A 17,136-nucleotide genomic window follows, 5' to 3' on the forward strand; every position below is an offset into this window, starting at 1 on the left:
CTCCACCTTTTTGTTCCATTCAGGCCCCAAGGGGACCGGGGGTCCCCCCACACCGAGGAGGGTGATCTTTACGCAGCTGTACATTCACACGTGCTTCCCGAGACACCGGCACAGACACTTCCAGAAATAACGTTTGACCGCTGATCGGGGCATCCCTTGGCCCAGCCGGGTCAACGTGTGAATTCGCCGCGACACCCACGGAGGGTGGGAGGGGTCTGTGTGGAGAGCAAAGAGCCTCTGTCCTACAGACATCCCTCTCTCTTGGCTGGAAGGACGGACGCCTTTGGGAGGAATCCGAACTCTTCTCAAGATACTCTCATCGACGCTAAGCCATGGCGGTCACCACGCGCAGCGGGGGACGCCCCGTGCATGTTCCGTTCCAAGGGGTAAGCGGGAAGGAGCTGCTGCCCTGTGGGTGACGTGGGGCCCCCAGAGCCATGCTTCCAGGAGAACCGGCTCCAGAGCAGGGACAGCACGGCAAGGAAGGAAAGAGACCAAAGGCCGTGGAACTGCCTCCCTCAGGGGGCTCGGCATGGGAGTGGCACCTCAGTCTGCCCCGGGGCCAAGGGCAGGCCCTTCGTGCTCACTCTCTGCGCAGCTGTGGGTTAAGAAGTATGGGGTGAAAGGAGCGGGAGGGGAGAGGGTGGGGCTGCGCTTCTGCTCACCTGCAGGACTGTTAAAGCTCCGATGGCTGAGCCCAGAGATTCCGAGTCACTGGGCGGTAATCTGCATTTCTCACAAGCTCCCCGGTGCGGCTGGTGTTAGGTTCTGCCTTCCTGTTTTCAAAGGCCAGAGCCCAGCGGAGCTCCGGGACTTGTAGAGAGACCGAGGGCAAAGAGGGCCGTGGAGGGTCAGAGCAGGCTTCCTGGAGGGGACACCCGAGGTGCTGCTGGAAGGAAACTACTTGGTGGCTGAGCAGAGGAAGAAAGGAGAGAGGCCCCCACCAGCCTTGCAGGCCAGGTCCAGGGCAGAAAAAGTGGGACGAACTGTGCATGGCCACGGAAGCTGGCATGCTGGGTGACGGATGCTAGACCTTTGGCTTGGCCGGCGGGAGGTCTGTGTCAGGGTCCCGGGACACCCAAACCATGGCCTTACCCGTTCCTCAACTGGCATTGTTTTCTTGTGATAAAACACACCACATTACCCGTGTTTAAGTGCGCAGTTCAGGGGCGTTAAGCACATTCACACTGTGAATTCGCCTCCGTCATGTCTCCAGAACTCTCCATTCTGATCGCTGATCCACAGAACAGAAACTCTGTGTTCATTATTCATTAAGCGCTGACTCTGCCTCGCCCCTCCCCCTGCCCACGGTAACCACTGTTCTACTTTCTGTCTCTATGAATTTGACTCCTCTAGGGACATCATAGAGGTGGAATCATACAGGATTTGTCTTTTGTGACCGGTTTAGGTGACTGCCTTTTGTGATTGTCACTTAGCATTAATGTCCTCAAGGTTCATCCATGCTAGGCACGGGGGTCAGAATTCCCTTACTCCCCCCCCCCCCCCCCGACCTTAGGTGAAGAGAAGTTTATTCTCTGCAAGCACCAGAATTTCCTTACCTTAAAAAAATTTTTTTTTTTTTAAATTTCAATTCTAGAATAGTTAACAGTGTTACGTGAGTTCCAGGTGTGTAATATAGGGATTCAGCACTTCCACACGTCGCCTGGTGGTCATCACAATAGCGAGACTCCTTGTTTCCATCCCCTACTTCCCCCGCCCAGCCCCCCTCTGGTAACCACCCGCTTGCTCTCCATAGTTACCAGCCTGTTTCTTGGTTTGTCTCTCTCGTGCTCTCTTATTCCCTTGGCTCGTGTTTTATTTCTTGAATTCCACCTGTGAGTGAGACCATACGGTATTTGTCTCTCTCTGACTTATCTCACCTAGCACAAGACTCTCTAGCTCCATCCATGTCGTTGCAAATGGCAAGATTTCATTCTTTTTCAGGGCTGAGTAATATTCCATTGTAGATATCTAGACATGACCTCTTTTTTATCTATTCATCAATCGATGGACACTTGGGGTGCTTCTGCAATCTGGATGCATGTATCCCTTTGAATTAGTGTTTGGTAGAATGTCTTCACGCATTAAGGCTGAATACTATTCCGTTTTATGGATACACTGACTTTTGTTTCTCCATTCAGCTGTCCCTGGGCACCTGTTGTCTCTCGTCAGTAGTGCTGCTGTGAAGACAGGCTTGCAAATATCTGCTTCACACTGTTTTGAGTACACAGCCAGAAGTGGGATTGCTAGATCTTATGGCAATTCTATGCATAATTATTTTGGGGAACTGGATCAGTATTTCTTATCACCCACAGATTGACTGAGAATTTCAGGGAGGCTTAGCAACGGTGGGATGAGCCGGTCATGACCCTCTCACACTATTTAATGCTTGATTAATAGCGTCATTATCTTGGACTTAAAAGCCAGGTTAGAACTCTTCATCGTTGAAACTGCATTAGACAACGTTAAATATCCACCCAAATCCGCATCAATAATTTGTTCCACTTGGCAAGGGAAAATGTTTAAAATGCAATGAAGCTAGCAGATACCCACAAGTCTGTGTTGCCAAGCAGCAGTCCTGCTCACAAACGGCCCAAGCCTTTCTTGTAAAGAGAGGAGGAGGCCGGCATCTGCACGGAGACAGCGGGTCTGTCGCTAATGGAGAGAGGCCGGGCCGTGGAGCTTCTACAGGAAGCAAAGAGTAGTCCCTCATCTTGGAGTGCGTGCTTTGAAAGCGCGGCCCGTCCACTGGGAATCACAGTTTTCCAAGGTCCTCTTGCTGGTTTTGCTGATTCATATTCCCACAATTCCTTCACCGCATAATATTTTCCCATTGCCATGGTGACCGTGTGAGGAGAAGGCATAGGGAGAGACTTCAGAGTTTCCTGCTCATTTCACAGAGCTGAGATCCGACCTTCTGCTGGAGAGTGGGCTACATGTTTCTATTTTAAAGGGAAGAGGTAGGTTCCACCAAGCCGAGTTTTCTCGGGCTCAGAGAGAGCAGGAGTCAGGGAATGAGAACAGCTGGGCAACTGGTCCTGGTTTCAGCACTTTCTGGCTGCTTCTGGCACATTCTGATTGTTGATCTCGGGCAAGGCTCTTTCCTTCTCTGAGCCTTGGTTCCTTTCTCTGTGAAATGAGATGCAGAATGGCAACTAGGGTTCTCTGTGGAATTGATTGAGAAAATGAAAGACATTTACAAATTGTAAAACTTTATTTTAAAAAAATCCCCCCAAATTCCTCAAATTCAAAGCCCCTTAGTACCGGCCAAGGTGCTGCCGCAGGTGGTTTTAACTGGCGGTGCTCTTGGCTGTGTTCCTTCCGACCGCCCCAAAGCCCCCATTCACACACACGGCAGCCTTGACCTCATCAAGGACAGGAACTTTATTGTGTCATTCTGATCCCTCCAATTTGCAGAACACACGACTTTTCCTAGTGCAGGCTTCAAGAAATACTTCCATTGAGCTCAAACTTGGATCCAGCAAGCACTTGCCAAGTTCAATCTGTACCAGGCTGTGGGGCCACGGACACAACTTGGAGGAGGGAGCTGAGTCACCCCACTTCTGAGACCGGCCTTTGATTTCATAGCAGCCTTTCCTGTGGGTGGGGGACAGAGAGAAGCACACTTAACTTACAAGGGCACACTGAAATGGAAGATTCAACCCTATTTCAAAAATGTTCCAAAGTGGTGTGTCCTACAGCTGCGAAACTGCTTAATTACAATGCCACGTGTTATGAGAACGTCTCAGAACCTCTCTGTCGGCAGAGGTGACCCAGAAAAGGGAAGGGGACATTCTGTGTGGTGGGGTGGGGTCTCAGAGAGTTTCGGAGAGCAGCTGTCCCGGCTGAGGGTGAAGGACTCAAACTGCCGCACTGACCAGACTGCCACAGAGGAAGAGATTTCGTGGTGCCAGGACAGCTGTGTGCAAAGGCGCACAGCGGCCGGCTGGGATTGAAGGAGCTGTCAGTAGCTTCGTGAGTCCAGAGCGTAGAAGGGGAGGGAAGTAGACAGACGCAGGCAGGTCAGGAATGACTGCATGCGCTACAGCACTCAAGTAATGCACACAAAGAGAATCCGTGCTCAGATCGTGTGTCCTGGGCACCAGACCGCTGGCCAAAGTGGGAAACTTCGAAGTGCATTCGAAAAACCCCCAATGTTGGTTGTGTCTTTTTGTCCCCAGTTTAGGGCTCCAGAGTGACTCAAGCTGGCATTGGCTGGGTGTTTTGATATGGAGTCAAGACAGCCAAGAGCTGCCGACCCCTCCACCACTGAGGGGATCCCGCTAGAGGATCCTCTTCTGGTCCTTTCTCCGCAGAACCCACTTGACCAGCAACTGACTTGAGAGGCATAGAAGGGAGGAGTGATCACCCTCTCTTCTGGCGAGTCAGCTCAGCAGGGGTTTTGCAGCTGTGCTGGGGACTCGGGGAACTGGGGCTGTCAGTGAGCAGACAGTAAGACCTGTTCTGCAGATGGTATCCTGGTCACCTGTGCAAAAAACTGACCCAGTTTAAGGTCCTCCCGCAGGAAGAACCCATCCCTGAGATGCCGAGAAAAGCACTGTCTCGAAGGTCATGGCTCTGGTTCCAGGAACCCTGCCCTGGGTGCCAGGAGGAGAAGGCTCTGGAGGAGTGTGTGCAGGAGAGGGTCACTTGGGAAGTCAGAACAGAGAAGCCAGAGTCTCGGCAGTGGGAGGGAAACAAGAGCCTCTCTCATGTCCAGGGGTCCCTTTCTCACCCCCAGCCGTGCATTCAGAGCAGATAGTCCAAGCCTGACGTCACTCTTTTGGGGGCCTCATAACCCAGGAAGGGGGAGCTCCCCACACTACCCATCCCCACCCTTTAAAACACCAGTCTGGACCAAGGACAAGGCGTAGGTGTTTCAGGATCGGGACAAACGTCGTGGTGTCCTCTAATGTACCTGCTGTTGATGCTCAGGTTTTCTGGGGACGGTACATTGGAGACACTCAGTTTAAAGGCTGCGAAAACTCCCCCCGGTCCCCACCAAGGAGGGGCAGGCAGGCAAAACACTCAAGGCCCCTTTATTTGGTTACTATCCCCTTCCTCCCTTCTCACCTGGAAATAGAAACAGGGGCCAGCTGGACTTGATCTAGCCCCCGTCACCCTTCCAGCTCAGGTCCTACCCATCCCTCCTGCTCCTCGAATTCCAGGCACCGGACATCCATAAATGTCACACACAGACCTTCCTGTCTCCTCCTCTCGTGTCCACAGGGTTCACATGACGTCTGAACCCCATTGTAATGCTGTTCCCCACTTTCCTCCAGAGTGAAGAGATTGCCCTCTCTGTCTCCTTCTGGTCCTTTTCGGAGAGTCAGGGCCACTTCAAATTCCAGCTCTGACACTAGACCAGTAATTTTACCTCCCTGGGCCTCAGGTGCCCCATCTGTAAAATGGGGGTCATAAAGCACCTGGCCAAATAATGAGAATTCTGTAACCGTGTGAGGTGTTGAGCGTAGAGCCTGGCACCCAGCACCGATGGAATAAACATTAAGTCCTTCCCTTGCCTCTAGCAATTTCCACTGTGATGGGAGTGATCTGTGTCTGCCTCACCCACTAGATGTTGAATTTGAGGTGGCTATGATTTCGTCCTTAGTGTTTGCCCCAGCAGAGTGATTTTCTGTCTTTTTTTTTTTTTTTTAGAAATGAGTCATAGTAGGAAATATATTTTATGTCATAACCCGTATGTATAAATATCAATTAGGTCAAGATGTGTTGGGATCCTCTGTCATTACTGATTTTTTTAAAAATGGTCTAACTGTTCTATAAATTGCTGAGAGAGGGATATTAATTTCTTGTATGATGGTGAAGTTATCTATTTCTCCCCTTTGTTACTTTTTCAAAGAATTTTAATTTTTAAGTCATCTCTATACCCCATATGGGGCTTGAACCCACAACCCCGAGACCCAGAGCTGCACGCTCTACTGAGTGAACCGGCTGCAAGTCCCTATTTCTCCCTTTTAGAACTGTCAGTCTTGCTTTGAGGCTCTAGTTGGCACAGACACCTTTATTATGGGTATGTCTTCTTTTGACTCTTTCATCTTTAGATGGTGTCTCTCTTCAACTCGAGTGATATTCTCTGTCCTGAAGCCCATTTTGTCTGGTATTGAAAGAGCTACTCCAACCTGGTCATGCCTACGACTGGCATGTCGCATCCTTTCCAACCCATTTACTTTCTGTCAATGTGACTTCATATTTAAAATGGGTCTCTGGTAGACATATATGCTTACCTGTGACTCACTTCTTGTCCCATTCTAGTAACCTCTGCCTTCTGACTGGAGTGGTTGTCTGTTCCCACTTCACATAATTTATTTTTTATTTCCCCTTTGTCACCTCTGTTTTTAATTTCTCTTATTCACCTTTCCTGCTCATTTTTTAAAGATTTATTTAGTTAGTTACCGATTTATGTATTTATTTTAGAGAGAGAGAGCTCGAGTGAATGGGGCATGGGGCAGAGAGAAAGAGAATCCTGAAACAGACTCCCCACAGAGTGCAGAGTCAGATGCAAGGGTCGATCCTGACCCTGAGATCAGGATCTGAGCTGAAATCAAGCATCCAGTGCTTAACCAATTAAGTCACCTGGATGCTCTTTTGGGGAATTACTTGAATATTTTGGGAAATTCCATTTTAATCTACCCATTGACTTTTTAGCTACACCTCTTCGCACTCTGTCTTTTTAGTAATCATTCTGGGGATTATAACATACATCTTAATTTTTCACTTATGCTTCAGGTTAAAATTGGGTGATTCACATAAAATGTAAGAATTTTGCATCCATTTGGTGCACTTATCCTCATTCCCATCATCCTTACACTGCCACTGCAATATGTATTATAGTTGTATCAATTATGAATTCCACAAGACGGTGTTAAAATTTTTGCTTCAGACAGAAACGGGTAATTTTCTTTATATTTTTATTTATTTATTTAGAAGCAGGGGGAGGGATGGAGAGAGGGGGGAGAGAAAGAGAATCTCAAGCAGGCTCTGCACTGAGCATGGAGCCAGACACAGGACTCAAATTCATGACCTCACAAACTCACAACTCATGCTCAGTTAAGCTGAGATCTTGAGCTTAACCAAAATAGAGTCAGACACTTAACCAACTGGGTCATGTAGGCACCCCAGAAATGGATAACTTTTTAAGTAAAGAGGAAAATGGTCTTTTGTATTTGCTATTTCTGATGCCATTCATTCATTCATGAAAATCTGAGATGTTCTCCTTCTTCCTTTGCCTTCAGACTGAAGAACTTCCTTTGGCATATCTTGTAGCACAGGTCTGGTGGGCACGAGTGACCGAAGTTTCCTTTATTTTAAAATGTCTGTATTTGAGGCACCTGGGTGGCTCAGTGGGTTAAAGCCTCTGCCTTTGGCTCAGGTCATGATCCCAGGGTCCTGGAATCGAGCCCCACATTGGGCTCTCTGCTCAGCAGGGAGCCTGCTTCCTCCTCTTTCTCTGCCTGCTTCTCTGCCTGCTTGTGATCTCTGTCTGTCAAATGAATAAATCGAATCTTTTAAAAAAGAAAATAAAGTGTCTTTATTTTCTCTTTATTCTTGAAGAATACTTTTGCTGGATATAGACTTCTGGGTTGATAGTCTTTTTCCTTTCAACACTTCAAAGCTGTTGTTCCACTGTCCTCTGGCCTCCATGGTTTTCGATAAGATGTCTGCAGTCATTCAACGATTGATTTCCTTGTATATAATGCATTGTTTTTCCTCTGTCTGCTTTCCAGCTGTTGCCTTGATCTAGTTTCCAGGAGTGTTTTGTGATGTGTCCCAGACATAGCTTTCTTTATCCTATTCAGATGTGCTGAGTCTCTTGAAATTTTAATTTGTGTTTTTCTTCAAGTGTGAGAAGTTTTCAGCTATTATTTCTTCAGATAACATTTTCCACCCTGTTCTCTTCCTTTCCTCTGGAATTCTTAAACCTCTGATATTGTTTTACTCTCCTTGAGGCACTGTTTTATTGTCTTTATTTTCTCTCTCTCTTTCAGATTGGAAATTTTTTATTCATCCCTTTTGAAGTTTATGGATTATTTTTCCTTCTCATTCTGAGTCCAGTGAATTTTTTCATTTCAAATACTGTGGTTTTCAGTTCTGAAATTTTCATTTGATTAACTTAAAATGTATAATTCAGAGGTTTTTTAGTATGTGCACAAAATTGTACAATCGTCACCACTACATAATTCTAAAACATTTCATTACTCCCAAAAAACCCACAATATTCATTGTTAATCACTCCCATTCCCTCTTCATTCCAGGTGCTGGCAACTACTAATCCACTTTCTGTCTTTATAGAAATCTCCTATATATATTTCCTATTATAGAAATTTCCTATAGTTGAATCATAAAATATGTGGTCTTTATGTCTGGTTTCTTTCACTTAAGAATATGTTCAAGGTTTATTCATGTGGTAGCCTATACCACTGCTTCATTTTTTTAATGGCTGAATAATATTCCATTGCGAATATACCACATTTCGTTAACCCACTCATCAGTTGGATTTTTTCCTACTTTTTAACTATTATGAATAATGCTGCCAATTAGTTCATTTTTATATTTTATATCTCTTGGTTGAGACATCCTATCTTTTCTTTGTCAGAACATACTTTTCTTGTTTTTTTTTTTTAAAGATTTTATTTATTTATTTGACAGACAGAGATCACAAGTAGGCAGAGAGGCAGCAGAGAGAGAGAGAGAGAGAGGAGAAAGCAGGCTCCCTGGGAGCCCAATGTGGGGCTTGATCCCAGGACCCTGAGATCATGACCTGAGCCGAAGGCAGAGGCTTTAACCCACTGAGCCACCCAGGTGCCCAGAACATATTTTTCTTTACCTCACTGAATATTGTTATAATAGCTGCTTTAAAGATCTCATCTAATCATTCCAATATCCGGGTCATTTTAAGGTTGGTTTCCATTGATTGACATTTTTTTTTGAGAATAGGTGGCATTTTCCTGGCTCTGCATATACAGAGTAATTTTGGATTGTATTCTGGACATTATGGGTGTTCTGTTGTAGAAACTCTGGATTTGGTGACATTGTTTTGAAGATGGTTGATGTTTTTGTTTCAGCAGGAACTAACTTGGTTAGATTCAAACACTTGTGGTGCGTGGGAGCCCAGATTTTAGTTCAAGCTGCTTTTAATGTGCCACACGCCTGTGTGGTTTGGAGGTTGGCCAGAAACTTGGGCAGAGTTAACACACACAATTTTATGTACTCCTTCTCTGGCTCTCTCCATTATAGGGTTCCTCCCCACTATCCAGCCACTTTGGTTGTCCAAGCCTCCATCTTCTGGTTCCTCAGTCCAGAGGGACAATAGGCTTCCTACTGAAATCTACAACCCTGTCCCCCAATCACAAATGTGCCTGCCTCCAGGGAAAAGCCACAAAAATGGGAAATTGCCCTATGTGGGTTGATTCTTATAGGTTAAAAAAAAAAGATTTTATTTACTTATTTGAATGCGAGAGAGAGAGCATGAACAGAATGAGGGGCAGAGGGAGAAGCAGAATTCCCACTGAGTAGGGAGTCTGATGTGGATCTTAGGACACTGAGATCATGACCTGAGCCAAAGGCAGTTGCTTAACTGACTGGGCCCCCCCCACCAGGCACCCCTCTTCTAGGTTTTAATGTTTCTCCAAAACCCGCCTGCTTATGTTTACTCTCCAGGACCCTCAAGATGTTGTTTTTGCTATTTTGTCCACAGTTTGTTTATTTGTAGACATTGTCTGTGGGAAGGTTGGTTTGTGAGGAATTTACTCCTCCATGCAGAAGATGAAAACATATATATGCATGTGTGTATGAATATATGTGTATATTTGAATATATTAATATATTTGAATATATAGTCAAATACATGTATATTTGACTAGATATTTAAAACAAATAGTTTCTGAATCAATACTTACCCTACTCCATGTTTACACATGATATACTCTGATATTTTCTGCTCTGCTCCATGGTATTTCATTTAAAAAATGCTGGTTTCAGTCCCTTGCTAAATTGATTTCATGAGCTAAGAGTGGGTCACGACCCACAGTTTGACCCATGGTTCTCTAATGTCTGGCAGGCAAGGGGCAGGTGCTCTTACTAGAAGAGCTCATTGAAAAAAATGTAAGAGGTCTCCCCTCCCCCGCCCCAGTTTTTGAACATCCTGGGAGCAGGGTCGTCGTAATGGACGTTCTCACAGATGGGTGAACATCTGTGTCCCCTCCCCTCCCCCTCCACCCCTGCCCCCACCCTAGGTCCTGCAGTGACCAAAACCCAAAGTAAGAGTCCTCCAGGGTCCAGGGTTTGCTGCTACACGTCATTCACAGGCTTTTGCTTGCATGGCCCTGACCCCACAAGGCAGCAACATAACGGTGTAAACTTTTTATTTCACTAAATGAGGACATTTAAAAATAATGACCATCTACTCAAGCCATCATTTTGTTAAAAAAAAAAAATCACAAAACACCAGCTAGACCATCTCAGAACAAGGCAGAGAACTGAAGTCAAATTCATTCTGTGCATCATGAAAACGCACTCCATGGTGGGGTGTTTGGGAGCCTGTGATCCAGCCAGGGACACCGGAGGCGGGCCTAGAAAGACACTGGGAGGTTTCAGAATCCCCCTCCCTCTTGTGTCAGGCCCAGAACAGGGTGGACATTTGCCCAGGGTCCCACACCTGAAAAAGAGAAAATGTTTTCCAGTTTTTCCGCAGAAAATTCACCAAAATTCCTAGTAGCTCTGACTGCAGACACAGCGCTTGCTCCCAGATCCCATCTGTGCTCCGTAGGCTCCCCAGATCACTGAGCTCATTTCACTAACTGCCGCCCGTCCCCTGGGGTGGCTTTCTCTGCCCTGCTTGCCACCACCCAGATACGCAGGGCCTTGTGGTGGAGCACAGAGACGGGGACGGGAAGAGGACCCCGCCAGGCCAGGTGGGTGTGCTCCCGCCACCCCCCGCCCCCGCAGACCCGCCCTGCTCCCAGCCGCTTGGGAGGCCCAGAGCCCCATTAGTGCTTGCATAATGGATGCCTCTCTGCTTGGAAATCACCAGCCCATCTTACGAGAGAAGCAGGATGCCGGCGCTCTGCTCCTGAGGCTGGTCTCTGCCTCCTAGCCCCCTTGGAGGAGGGGCGGCCAGGGGCTCCCGCCGGGAGGAACTGGCCAGGTGTCTTTCTTCTTCGCAAAGACTGGGTGAGCATCTTCTCCCTCCCAACCTCAGGCCGTCCTGCTGAGGGCCGGGGTACTGGGCCTCTGAACCATGCCCAGGGTGGATGGGGTGGGCAGGAAGAGCTTGGGTCGGGGAAGAGCCGTTCTCAGGGCTAAGAAGGGCCAGGGTCGGAGGGATGGAGTGAGGCAGAGCTCCAAGCAAAGAACAGAGGGCTTGGAAGTGACAGGGTGGGATTCTAGGGGTGGAGGACTTTCCTTCGCCCTCAGAAAGGGTCTGGTCACCAGAGCCAGCCATGCGGGCACGGCCTAGCACCCATCCCTGCTCTTTGCCGCAGGGTCCTGGCAGGGCCTGGAGTCAGCTGATGCACCTGGTTTGGCCGTGGCCATTGTTAAGATTCAAGTACTTATTAGGACTCAGGACATTTCTGTACCGCTCCGTATTGCTGGAAGGCTGCCTCTTCTCGCAGTCCCCCGCTGAGTGCACTCTATTGTCCTGCCACCCGGCCTCCTTCCAGGGACCCTCCGACCTCCCCATGTCTAGCAAGGAAAGGGCTCCTGCCAGACACATCAGGGGCTCCAGGCCCTTGCTGCAGGCCTGGCCATACCGGCTATTGCAGAGTTCATGAAGTCCTTTGGGCCATATTTATGCCGGGCTGCTGGCTGCATGACCGCCCACTTACACCTTGTCTGCTCGTGGGGACAAGCCAAGGATGTCAGCCTTGCTCATGGGTGACCCACAAGCACAGGGGTAAGGAGCTGTCCTGGTGCATCCTTGGGGAGCCTTGGGTCAGAAGAAGATGCAGAAAGAAAGGGCTGGAGAGGGGGGTGGGAGGTTGGGGGTTGGGGGTGGGGGGTGGGCACGTTGCTGGCATCCCCCTGAATGGTGGAGAAAGTTGAGAGCGAAAATTCTAATTGCAAATCCCACTGACAGCTTGAGTTGAGGGGAAAGATGAGCTAAATTTAACCTAGTCAGTTAAAGAGCCAGAAATGCAATTTACTAATTAGCTTAAAATGGAAACGAGTCCAGTGACCATAAAGAGATTTTCTAGTTACAAAATACAAAAAAAAAAAAAAAGAGGTTGTTCCTTTCTTCATACTGACATGCATTTTTATATTCTAATACTGTTATATAATTAGGAACGTAGCCTGCCGGCACAGTGTTAAGACAGGCAGAGCATCACAGCCCGCTCGTAAAGTTCCAGGAGGCTGTGTGCCCGTGGCAAATTCATTTTCTAATTACGGAGCATCGGGAGGGATCCGGTCTGGATTCTCAGAGAATGCAGAGCCCACTGGGCACCCAGACAAGGTCCCACACTGGAGTTCCTCTCCACGGCACTGGGGGCGCAGGGGCCCAGAGGAGGGGGGGGCATCTGGCAAGGAGGGAGGAGAGGTCCCCAGAATGGGAGGCATCTGAGATGACCCCTGAGAGAAGGTGACTGGGAAAATGCAGAGTGTATCCGCAGCCTGTTTAGGCTGTTGTAACATGATACTACAGCCTGGGGGGCTTAGACTCCAGAGATTTGCCCTCTGGAAGGTGAAGATGGAGGTGCCGGCAAGTCTGATTTCTGGGGAGACTCTCCGGTCCTGCAGATAACCACCTTCCCATCGCCTGCTCACATGGAGAAGAGAGAAAGCTCTCGTGTCTTCCTTTTCTTAGAAGGACACCAGTCCTGTCACATGAGGGCCCTACCCCATGACCTCATTTAACCTTGAGTCCCTCCTTCTCTCCAAATGAGGGTGCATCAAGGGTTAGGGCTCCCATATAGCAAATTGGGGGACAAAATTCAGTCTGTAGCAGGCAGCAACGAGAAGAAACAGCATGAAGTCTGAGATGGAACAGAGTGGGTGGGTGTGTACCCCGAGAATGAAGGGTTTCATGTCACAGGTGAGCAGGCTGAGACGTGCTAGACTCCCCACTGGAGGGTCTGACTTGAACCCATCACATCAGTTCTCAGGTCGGGTTACTCTTCGGTCTCCAGGCAGTGGGGGGGTCCCTGGGAACTTCTGAGCAGGGTGGCGATGGCATTCGAGCTGCATTTTAGCAGACCAACCTGGCCATGCTTGGAGGATACATTTCCATTACCATGGGATGCACTTCGTTGAATATCATTTTTGGACCAATTTGGGAGGCATGCCTAGAACAGGGGTCTAACTTCTGAGCCTCTGCTGTTTCCCACATAAAGGCAGTGCTGGGGTAGCAACAAAGACTTTGAACACAACATTTGTAGATGAGTCCAGGACATTACAGTCATCGCACAAAAGGTAGCATTTGGCAGAAAGTGTCTCTTAGCAAATTTGCATGGTACAGTTTATGTCTTTACTCTTCCATTTGAAACAGATGGTTTTCCCAAACTATGGCTATCTTTTAAGAATATTTCCTGCTGCTGTAATTTGGTGCAATAAAATGTCCTTTGGGCAAAAATAAAATCTTAGCAGATAAAACAGATGTTCATATATTAAATATGTAGAAAAGTGTGTCCTTGAGGTCCTCATAGTTGGAACTGAAAAGAGGGAAGTCCTATCTGTTTTAAGTAGAGAAAGTGTAAAAACCTGTGAAATTAATTACTGCAGAATCCAAATGACGTCTAGATGAACATGTCATTATCCCATTCATCGGATATGGTTAGTTTTTAATCAGTAAATGACATCATCAAAAATGCACATAATCATGTAATTAAGGACCACATCACAGTATATAGTATATAAATGAATTCTAAGTTGTTGTCATTCGTAATATTGGTCATAAATTAATCCCTCTCTTCCCAAATGGCTATATGTTGGCCATAAATTTGTTCTCAAACTACCTTTCCTGCCAACACCTCTATTTCTTGTCAGAGTGGCCAATACATTAAAAATAGGAGCCTACACATTGACACACTATGGGGATTTTTTTTCCTGGCAGGTTTACTAGAAGGCCCTTCTTACTGGAAGCTCCAACTACATTGTCCCAAGCCTTCCGCCAGTTTTCAAGTGCAAGAATTAGAGTTCTTCAGAAACCCACCTACTATGTAAAAACAAAGTAAAAAGACACATAAATCTTTAACCTCTTTGATGTTTTTCCTATTAAAAAGGAAGGTCCTTTAAGGGCAGGAGCTGAGAGTTCACCTTCATCGCTACAGCACCTGACTTTCAGAAGAAGGTTCCCAGTAAATGTCTGTAGAATGAATACACGAGCAAACAAACAAACTAAAGAACAAATACACAAATTGAAGCTCTGGAAGTTAGATTAAAATGCACATTAGCTTTTATAATTAACTTCAGTTCATTAAAGCCATAGTGCACATATTTTTAAAAACCAGGTAGATTTACAAGGCTTAATACAAAAAAAAAAAAAAAAAAAGGGCAATTAGCTCCCTCCTGCTATCCCCGCATTCGAACCTCCCAGACGTAACTGCTACTTCCAAATATTGTATCTCTTCCTTTTGGTATGCATTTATCTTTCTTGAAATAGCATCCTGATTCTTCCTGATCTTCTAGGTTCAGGAATGAAGGTTCAGGAGGATGAAGACCTAGCTCTCATTTACGCGGCTCGTTACACGCCCACACGTCCACACACACTCCTCCCCCTCTATCCAGTGTAGTAGTCATGCTTTAATTTATTAGTATTATTACTCAAGTATAAAAAACATAGTGGCATATTAGTTTCAGGAGTATAATGTAATGGTTCAACAATTCTGTGCATAAGTCAGTGTTCATCATAAGTGTATTTTATTTTTTAAAGAGATTTTATTTCTTTATTTGACACAGAGACAGAGTGAGAGAGCACAGGTAGGTAGAGCAGCAGGCAAAGGGAAAGGGAGAAGCAGACCCCCTCCTGAGCAGGGAGCCTGAGGTGGGGCTTGATCCCGGAACCCTGGGATCATGACCTGAGCTGAAGGCAGATGCTTAAACACCTGAGCCACCCACACACCCCATGATAAGTATATTCTTAATCCTTTTCCCCTATTTCACCTCCACCCCCGACCATCAATTTGTTCTCTATAGTCAGAGTCTGAGTTTTTGCCTCTTTTTTCTTTCATTTGTTTTGTTGCTTAAATTTCACATATGAGTAAAATCTGGTATTTTCCTTCTCTCACTTATTTTAGCATTATACCCTCTAGACCCATCCATGTTGTTGCAAATGGCAAGATTCTGTTCTTTTTTATGGGTGCATAAATATAAGAATATATCTTACCTCTTCTTTATCTGTTCATTTGTTGGTGGACACCTGGGCTGTTTCTGTATCTTGGCTGTTAATGAATAATGCTGCAATAACCATAGGGTCGCATACATCTTTGTGAATTAGTGTTTTTGTTTTCTCTGGGTAAATAACCAGTAGTGGAATTACTAGGCTGTATACTAGTTCAATGTTTAATTTTTTTGCAAGCATCTCCGTGCTGTTTTCCACAGTAAGCCTATCAGTATGCATTCCCAACAACAGTGCACAGTTTCCTTTTTCTCCACATCCTTGGCAACACTTGTTTCTCGTGTTTTTTATTCCAGCCATTCTGACAGGTGTGAGGTGATCTCTCATCGTGGTTTGGATTTGCATTTTTCTGATGCGGAGTGATGCTCAGCATCTTTTCATGTACCTATTGGCCATCCATATGTCTTCTTTGGAAAAAAGTCCCTTTATGTCTTCTTATTTTCTCTCTATTTTTTAATGGGATTATTTGTTTTTTTGGTTTTGAGTTGTATCGGTTCTTTATATATTTGGGATACTAACCCTTTACTGAATACACCATTTGCAAGTATCTTCTCCCATTCAATAGGTTGTCTTTATACATTGTTGATGGTTTCCTTTGCTATACAGAAGCTTTTTATTTTGGTGTAATCCCAATAGTTGAATTGTGCTTTCGTTCCCCTTGCCAGAGCAGACATATTTAGAAAAATGTTTCTATGGTTGATGTCAAAAAGATTATTACCTAGGTGTTCTAGGAATTTCATGGTTTGGGGTCTCATATTTAGGTCTTTAAGCGATTTTGGGTTTATTTTGTGTCTGGTCCAGCTTCATTCTTCTGCTCATAGCTGTCCAGTTTTCCCAACATTTGCTGAAGAGACTTTTCCCCATTGTATGCTCTTGCCTCCTTTGTCATAAAGTAATTGACCATATAAGCATGGATTTATTTCTGGACTCTCTATTCTGTTCCTTTGATCTATATGTCTATTTTTGTGCCAGTACCAAACATTTTTTTAAAAGATTGATTTATTTTTGAGAGAGAGAGAGAGAGAGCAAACATGTGTGGTGATAGGGGCAGAGGAAGGGAAAGAATCCCAAGCAGACCCCCCACTGAGCACAGAGTCCCACCTGGGGCTCAATCCCATGACCCTGAGATCATGACCTGAGCAGAAATCAAGAATCGGATGCCCAACTGCATGAGCCATCAAGGTGCCCCCCAAACTTTTTTGATCACGACAACAATGTCGTATATCTTGAAATCTGGAATTGTAATACCTCCAGTTTTATTCTTTTTCAAGATCGCTTTGGCTACTTGGCATCTTTTGTGGTTCCACACAAATTTTAGGATTATTTGTTCCAGTTCTGTGCAAAGTGTTATTGGTACTCTGATAGGGACTGGATTGAATCTGTAGATCATTTTGGGTAGTATGGGCATTTTAGCAATATTGGTTTCCCCAATCCATGAACATGGAATATCTTTCCATTTGTCTGGGTCATCTTCAATTTCTTCCATCAGTGTTTTATAGTTTTCAGAGTATCGGTCTTTTACCTCCTTGGTTAAGTTTATGTCATGTCATTATTTTTTATTTGATCACTATGTGTTTATATTATTCTGATGATGCAATGCTTTCCATGGTTAAGCCGTGTAGTATATGATTGAATTTCCTTTCTTCTACATTTTTTTGTTGTTTGTTTTACTGGAATAACTAACTGTCTTTGGTTTTACATGTATCTATCACTAAGTCATTCCCAAATACTCCAGCTTCTGTGTAAATCTCCTCTCAATAGTTTCCAGTTCCATCTTCTTGGTG

The 17,136-nt window shown here is 45.8% G+C and overlaps 1 protein-coding gene across 4 annotated transcripts in view; it reads left to right on the forward strand.

Moving 5' to 3' along the window:
• The window catches only part of EML1 (EMAP like 1), a 173,411-nt gene that overhangs the window by 19,969 nt on the left and 136,306 nt on the right, over window positions 1–17,136 (forward strand). Inside the window, exon 1 of one of the 4 annotated variants that reach the window (XM_059373957.1) lies at window positions 11,089–11,190. The exons of the other annotated variants lie outside the window; for them this stretch is intronic. The gene's annotated coding sequence lies outside the window, so the exon portion shown is untranslated. Of the gene's footprint in view, window positions 1–11,088; window positions 11,191–17,136 lie in introns of those variants that run through there. 4 annotated transcript variants of the gene reach the window in all.

Source organism: Mustela nigripes, chromosome 13, assembly GCF_022355385.1.
Source record: "Mustela nigripes isolate SB6536 chromosome 13, MUSNIG.SB6536, whole genome shotgun sequence".
NCBI lineage: Eukaryota > Metazoa > Chordata > Mammalia > Carnivora > Mustelidae > Mustela > Mustela nigripes.